Below are 8,015 nucleotides of genomic sequence, written 5' to 3' on the forward strand. Positions count from 1 at the left end.
ATGGAAATGAATTTTATTTCTATAAAATAGCCATAAACAATAAAAAATACAATAAAAAATTTTGTTTGCAAAAGTATAAAAGAAAACCTCAGGAGTAATTTTTTTAAAGTAAAAGACTTGTACAGTGAAAATCTATAAAAGATGATTGAAAGAAATTAAAGAAGATCTAAATAAATGGGAAGATATCTCATGTTCATGGATGAGAAGACTTACTTGTGTTAAGGTGGCAATATTTCACAAATTAATCCACATACTCAACTCAGTACTTCTGAAAATCTCAGCTATGTGTTTTCAGAAATTGACAAGCCAATCCTAAAATTTGTATGAAAACTCAAAGGAACCACAATAACCAAAACAACCTTGAATTGTAGGACTTAGGCTTATCAGTTTCAAAACTTACTACAAAACTGCCATGATTAAGACAATGTAGTACTGGCATAAGTATAGACATATAGATCAACAGAATAGAATTGGATTCAGAAATAAACTCTTACATTTATAGGTCAAATTATTTTTCAGCAAAGATGTCAAGAAAATTTAATGAAGAAACAGTAGTCTTTTCAACAAATGGTGCTGGGACAACTAAATATCCATATGCAAAAGAATAAAGTAAGCCCTACTTCACACCATATACAAAAATTCATAGACCTAAACATAAGCAGTAAAACTATCAACGTCAGCCATAGACCTAAATACAACAGGTAAAACTATAAAAGTCTTAGAAGAGGCCGGGAGCAGTGGTTCACGCCTGTAATCCCAACACTTTGGGAAGCCAAGGCGAGTGGATCACCTAAGGTCAGGAGTTCAAGACCAGCCTGGCCAACATGGTGAAACCCCTTCTTTACTAAAAATATAAAAACTAGCCAGGCGTGGTGGTGGGCACCTGTAATCCCAACTACTCAATAGGCTGAGGCAGGGGAATTGCTTGAACTCAGGAGATGGAAGTTCCAGTGAGCCAACACGGTGCCACTGCACTCCAGCCTGGGTGACAGAGTGAGACTCTGTCTCAAAAAAAAAGTCTTAGCAGAAAGCATAAGAGTAAATCTTCATGACATTGGGTTAGGCAATGGTTTCTTAGATTTGTGAATCCAAAGGTACCTGAGACAGGTCTCAATCAATTTAGGAAGTTGATTTTGCCAAGGTTAAGGATGCACCTATGACACAGCCTCAGGAGGTCCTGATGGCATGTGCTCAAGGTGGTCGAGTACAGCTTGCTTTTATACATTTTAGGGAGACATAATATATCAATCAATACATGTAAGGTGTACATTGTTTCCATCTAGAAAGGTAGGACAACTTGAAGTGGGGCTTCCAGCTCACAGGTAGATTTTAAAGATTTTCTGATTGGCAATTGGTTGAAAGAGTTAAGTTATTATCTAAAGACCTGAAATCAATAGAATGGAATGTCTAGGTTAAGATAAGGGGTTGTGGAAACCAAAGTTTTATCTTGCAGATGAAACCTCTAGTTAGGAGGCTTCAGAGAGAATAGATTGTAAATGTTTCTTATAAGACTTAAGGTCTGTGTTGATGTTAATGCTGGAAGGCTTTTCCTGAATTCCAAAAGGGAAGAGGATATAATGAGGCACTTCTGACTCTCCCTTCCCATCATGCCCTGAACTAGTTTTTCAGGTTAACTTTGGAATGCCCTTGGCCAAGAGGAGAGATTCGTTCAGATGGTTGAAGGGCTTAGAATTTTATTTTTGGTTTACAGACTGATACTGTTTGGCTATGTCGCCAGCCAAATCTCATCTTGAATTGCAGCTCCCATAATTCCGTTGTGTTGTGGGAGGGACCCAGTGGGAGACAACTGAATCATGGGGGGAGTTTCCCCCATACTGTTCTCACAGTAGTGAATAAGTCTCATGAGAGCTGATGATTCTATAAGGGGAAACCCCTTTTGCTTGGAAACCCCTTTTGCTTGGCTCTCACTCTTCTCTTGTCTGCCACCATATGAGATGTGACTTTCACCTTCTACAATAATTGTAAGGCCTCCCTAGCCACATGGAACTTTTGAGTCCAATAAACCTCTTTCTTTTGTAAATTGCCAGGTCTCAGGTATGTCTTTTTTGTTTTGTTTTGGTTTGGTTTTGCTTTTGTTTTTGTTTGTTTTTTGAGATGAAGTCTAGCTCTGTTGCCCAGGCTGGAATGCAGTGGTGCAATCTCAGCTCACTACAACCTCCACCTCCTGGGTTCAGGCTATTCTCCTGGCTCAGCCTTCCAAGTAACTGGGATTACAGGCATGCGCCACAATGCCCAGCTAATTTTGCGTGTTTGTGTGTATTTTTAGTAGAGATGGGGTTTCACCATCTAGGTCAGGCTGGTCTTGAACTCCTGACCTCAAATGATTCATACACCCTTGGCCTCCCAAAGTGCTGGGATTATAGGTGCAAGCTACCATGCCCGGTCATGGGTATGTCTTTATCAGTGGTATGAAAAGAGACTAATACACAGATATAACACCAAATGTATAAACAACAAAAGAAAAAGTAGATAAATTGGATTTCATAGAAATTTAAAACCCCATTTCTTTTGTCTGTTTGTTTGTTTGTTTTTGTTTTTTGAGACAGAGTCTTGCTTTGTTGCCCAGGCTGGAGTGCAGTGGCATAATGTCTGCTCACTGCAAGCTCCGCCCCCCTGGGTTCATGCCATTCTCCTGCCTCAGCCTCCCGAGTAGCTGGGACTACAGGCGCCTACCACGCCCGGCTAATTTTTTTGTATTTTTAGTAGAGACAGGGTTTCACTGTGTTAGCCAGGATGGTCTCAATCACCTGACCTCATGATCCACCCGCCTCAGCCTCCCAAAGTGCTGAGATTACAGGTGTGACTCACCGCACCTCGCTTAAAAACCCCATTTCTAAGGACATAATCAATAAAACAAAAAGACAACCGAAGAATGGGAAAAATATATTTGCAAATCATATATGTAATAAAAGACTGAACACACAATGCAGAATATATGAAGAACTCTTAGAGATCAACAATAAAAAGACAACCCAATTAAGAAATAAAGAATTTGATAGACATTTCTTCAAATATGTCCAAATGGCCAATGAGTACATAAAAAAATGCTCATCATTAGTCATTAGGGAAATACAAATAAAAATCACAATGCGACACCACTTGACACCCACAAGTGAGGACAGCAACCAGTCCTCACTCGCCTAGGAGGTGTGACTTTTCATTCTGTTCCTCACAAAGACCATCACTTCCCACTGCTCCACATTTTCCCCTGCCTCTCCTCTGTTTTCCCATCCCTGGTGATAGGAATGACCCAGGCAGTTGCTGGAAATTGAAACGGGAAAGTTTCCTGATTCCCCTTGCAGGACATGCAACAGAGGTGTGGCTCGCCTGTTCAGTCAACACCACTGCTCAAAACCCTGATGGGAAGGGAAACACACAGACTGACAGGTGTAGAAGCCGGGGCGAGTAATTTGGGCTCCAGCCACCCGGTAGTATCTAGGGGTGTGTCCCTGCGGCCCCTTTCTGCAAGGACAGAGGACCAGTATGGCAGCTTTCTGTATCTGAGCTCTTGCTCAGCATCCCAGAAGAATCAGGTGACACATGGGCTTGAAGGATGAATGTGGGGTTTTATTGAGTGATGGAGGTGGCTCTCAGCAGGATGGATGGGGAGCTGGGAGGGGGATGGACTGGGAAGATGATCTTTCCTGCAGTTTGGCTGTCCAGCAGCCGAACTCCCCCCTAACCACCCCCAGCTGAGCTCCTCTCAGTGTTCAGATGTTCCTTCTCTTCTGTCTTTCTCTGTTGCGCTGTTTATCTGCTTGTCTCCTCATCTGCTCATCTGCTTCTGGAGCCTGGGGTTCAGGGTTTATATGGGTACAGGATAGGGGGGCACAGTGAGCCAAAAGGCAACTTTTGGGGCACGTAATGCCTGTTCCCACTTAGGGCCATGGGTCTCCAGGCTTGAGGGTGGGGACTTTGCCGGGGAACCACCCTCTTCTACCCAGTATTTCCCTGTTTTCTGCCCATATCAAAATCACCTTCTCTCCTCCACAACAGAAATCAGGGTTTTCCCCTCTTCCTTCCCAGACTTATCTCTGCAGCAAGTATTTTTCTCTCCAGAAGTCCTATTCTCATTGCCCAGCCAAATGGCTAAAGGAACATCACTCCACCAGCTGTTAGAACCCTGGTGAAGGATGGGAAAACATGTCCCTGGTAACCAAACGGGAAAGTCAGCTGAATCTTCCCCACAGAAACAATATTACACACACCTCAGCCATTTGGGTGTAGGATATGCTTGAGTGGATAGTCTAGCAGTCCTGACAATCATCGAGGATGTATACGTAAAAAATGGAAACGGTTTCACTTTCAAACAACCAGCTCATAAATGAATGCTTGGATCAGACCCATTCTTCTGTTTTTCAGTCAAATAATTTTTTATTTTTTGGTATCTAACCTTGTTTCTATTCTTGTTGTTGTCAATCAAATCAACGCTGCATTCCTCCAGAAACCGGTGGGTATGTTTTGAAAACTTCGCTCCTGTGACCCAGGACCTTGGCTAGAAAGAGTCATCGCAGCACAAGAGGAAGATGGAGCAGGGGTTTTCCTGAGGGTGTGGCAATAGCAATGACTCATGCTACTTCCTTTTTCTAACCCCTTCCATTAGTGGGGTGGGGGAAAGTCACAGTCCGACCTGGGGAAAGCCGTCTTTATTTAGAGGATGCCTCTAGTGTCGTGATGGCTTTTTGCTTTCTTTTTGCACAATGCAAAGCAGGGAAATAAAAACGCACAGCAAGAGAGCGAGAGTTTAGAACTCTAACTATAGGACAGCCAAAAAAAAGTCATTTATAAAATAATGCAACATACACTAACATTGGTTCCCTAGTGTATGCAAAAAAGAAAGTCAAATTCAGCACATTTCTTTTTGTGTAGTCAGGTACTAAATGACTCTTGCAGCATATGAAGTGCATAAAGAGAACAAAGACAAAGAAGAAGAAAGAAGAGAGAGGAGTGCAAAGAAGAAAATAAGTGTAGACATAAATTAGCTTTTCAGTGTGGGTAGTCTAGATACTATCTTAGTTCCCCAAACAATGTTTGCTTTGTGATTTCATTGCACGACTCTTTCAGATGTTTTCTCTCTGAACGACTAGAAATCAACAGTTCTAGACCCTAACTCTGTAAAAGCAAAGGACTCAAGTCCTCTTCAAGTCTTTCCACTTATAAAAAGGGGAATACATGAGAGTTTTATACCTTGTGAGCTTTTTAAAGCATTTCACAGAAATCGAACATCAGTGATTACATAAAGCTATATATAACTTTTCAAACTGAGGGGAAAGAAGTCAAGTTATTGAGGAAACCATAGCCAAAGAAGGACAGCTGTTTAGTTCCCTGAACCATGCTTTTGAAATACTATAATTGATATCATTCAGTGAAACTTGCTTGCTTAAATTTTTTTTTTCTTATTGAAAAGAGGGGCTGAGAGGAAGAAAGGCATGAATTGTTATTTCACAAATTAGCATAATTATATCCACCGTATATGGTATTATGAAAATTAAATTTAAGAAATTATAGTTAAAACACCTAGCCCAGTGTCTGGCATCTGTTAAGGGATAAAAAAAAGACTCAGGTGTCACAGTTTTTATTATTATTGCTGTTATTATCATTGTGATTATTATAGAGGGGTATCTGTGAGTTATAAAGAGATTGCTGGTAGTTGGATAATTTACCCAAATCATTCCAAATGCTTATATTGTATTTCATGGACCATGTACAGAAAATAGAATGACAGTACCGTTTTCGTGTCAAATTGTAATTAGTTAATGCCATGCCCTCAAAAGAAACCTTGATTTTTATGTTATTATCCAAAATGAATTTCATTGCCAAACTCTTGAATCTTTGACCTGTAGGAGATAAAAATATGTCTGTTTGGCATAAAGATTATTTTGAACTGATGATTTTGAGAAACTGCAGACACAGGAGAAGCTCTGAAAACAGAGTAAAAGTTACCCTTATGTGAGAAAAATTTATATCTGTAAAGGAAATCTCCATTCGTAAGTGTCTTCCTCTCTGTACCAGGATGAGGAGGATGACCAAATCATCAGAGACTCAGTGGAGAAGGTACCAATTTAGATCTGCATAACAAACTTTACCTTTGCTTACTGTGTTCTCCTGGGCATCTCACCATAAATGGCCTTCCCCTCACCCTTCTGTCTTTGTTTCAGTGGAAGATAGAATTTAAACCTGAATTCCAAGCCATGTCTTTGAGATTTGCTCATTTCTCTAAGTTTCTCCCAGGTATACAGAAGATATACATGTTATGAAACATCGGTTTTTCCCTCGTTAATCAGTCTTTTGTTGCAGGAATCTGCCCCAGCTAAAAGATATGCAGAGTAGAGAGAAATGTTTCCCCCTACAGCCCCCAGTACTTAATTTTATTCACTAATTTCTGGATCTTGATTTATTAATCATTAAAAAGGTGCCAGATGCACCAAAATCACCCTGATAGAGAAAGAACATGTAGAGAAAAAGGGTGAAAGACTTTGTCTCACTCATCCATCTGGGTTATCTGTGCCTTTGTTTGCCTCTGACTGGTCTATTTCACAACTCTTTAGACACAGAAGTTACGTTGGAGAAAATTGATTGGAATGCAAATAATCTCTGTCCATGAAAATGCAAATTGGGTTTGTGTGGATATTGACCAGTTTTGCCAGTTTTGCATGTGTTTGTAAATGCATTTCACATTCCTTATTTGACCATAAATGTGTGGTTCTCTTTTGAACTCCTTGCAACATCTATTTATCACCGTATTAATTCCTGTGTTAAATAAAAACTTTGACACCTGTTTATTTTATATTGCATGAAAGTTGTAATTTTATCCTCATTTAAAACATATTCTTTAATGAATATAAACAGCAAACTTACATGATTCATTGAGGAACACATCTGAAATTCAAACATGTTCCTTTCCTTGCAAGTTTTCTCTCCAAGGCCAGAATTGCATCCTTCCTGTGTCATCCATATAGTCATTGTCAAAGAATCAGTCAATCAAAGATGGCTTTGTAAGCTTGCTGAGTAAATAACAGAGTCCTGGACATTTTTGAATAGCTTTTTCTGTTCAGCCAAAAACGACTTGCAAGCCTAGGCACGATGGCTCACGTCTGTAATCTCAGCACTGTGGGAGGCTGAGGTGGGCGGATTGCTTCACCTCAAGAGTTCAAGACCAGCTGGGAACATGGTGAAACACCAACTCTACCAAAAATACAAAATAAAAATAAAAATTAGCCGAGTGTGGTGGTGCACGCCTGCAGTCCCAGGTACTCGGGAGGCTGAGGTGGGAGGATCACTTGAGCCCGGGAGGCAGAGGTTGCAGACAGCCGAGATTGCACCACTGCACTCCAGCCTGGGCGACAAAGTGAGACCCCGTATCAAAAACAAAAAAACAAAAACAAAAAACAAAAACAACCTGCCAAGCTTCTAAGGCAACCTGTTGTTCCCAGTGGTTACTCCGATTTACTGGTGGTGAATCCATAGGCGTCTGCAGCAACTTCAATTCTTGCCTCCAGAGAAGAAAGAATTCGACTGAGGGGCACAAAGCAGAAAAATAGACCAAGGCAAGTTTCGGCACAGGAGTGGAAGTTTATTTAAAAGTCTTTAAAACAGAAAAGAAAGTTCACTTGTAAAAGACCCAAGAAGGTGCCTGAAGGTCAAAAAGAGAGCTTTAACCTTGATCCTAGAGCTTTACAGGCTTGCCTCTTTCCCGTAATTCTTCCCTTAGGGTGGGCTTCCCGCATGCGCAGTGGCCTCCTTACGTCTGGGAACTGAGCGCACAGGGAGTTTAGGAAGTTGTATCCAGGCCCTTCTGATCCTGCCTTCCTTTTTTTCTGGTGGAGTGTCCCCGGAAGGTCATACTCCGCCAACTTGTCTCTTTGTGTACAGGCCCAGGAAGCTGCTTTCCCTGGCATCTGCATTCAATTAACACTTTAATGTTAACAGCTGTGGATCATCAGGAGCTTGTCCCTCCCTGGCACTGGCTGCTGAATTATCATTGCTAGAGAGTC

The 8,015-nt window shown here is 41.1% G+C and overlaps 1 protein-coding gene across 1 annotated transcript in view; it reads right to left on the reverse strand.

Annotated features, from left to right (window-relative positions):
* Positions 1–6,993, reverse strand: part of BACH1 (BTB and CNC homology 1, basic leucine zipper transcription factor 1) — a 167,888-nt gene extending 160,895 nt beyond the window's left edge. Inside the window, exon 1 of the mRNA XM_011999787.1 lies at positions 6,880–6,993. The gene's annotated coding sequence lies outside the window, so the exon portion shown is untranslated. The remainder of the gene's footprint in view (positions 1–6,879) is intronic.
* Positions 6,994–8,015: the final 1,022 nt, after the last annotated feature.

Source organism: Mandrillus leucophaeus, unplaced genomic scaffold (genome assembly GCF_000951045.1).
Source record: "Mandrillus leucophaeus isolate KB7577 unplaced genomic scaffold, Mleu.le_1.0 Scaffold600, whole genome shotgun sequence".
Taxonomy (NCBI): domain Eukaryota; kingdom Metazoa; phylum Chordata; class Mammalia; order Primates; family Cercopithecidae; genus Mandrillus; species Mandrillus leucophaeus.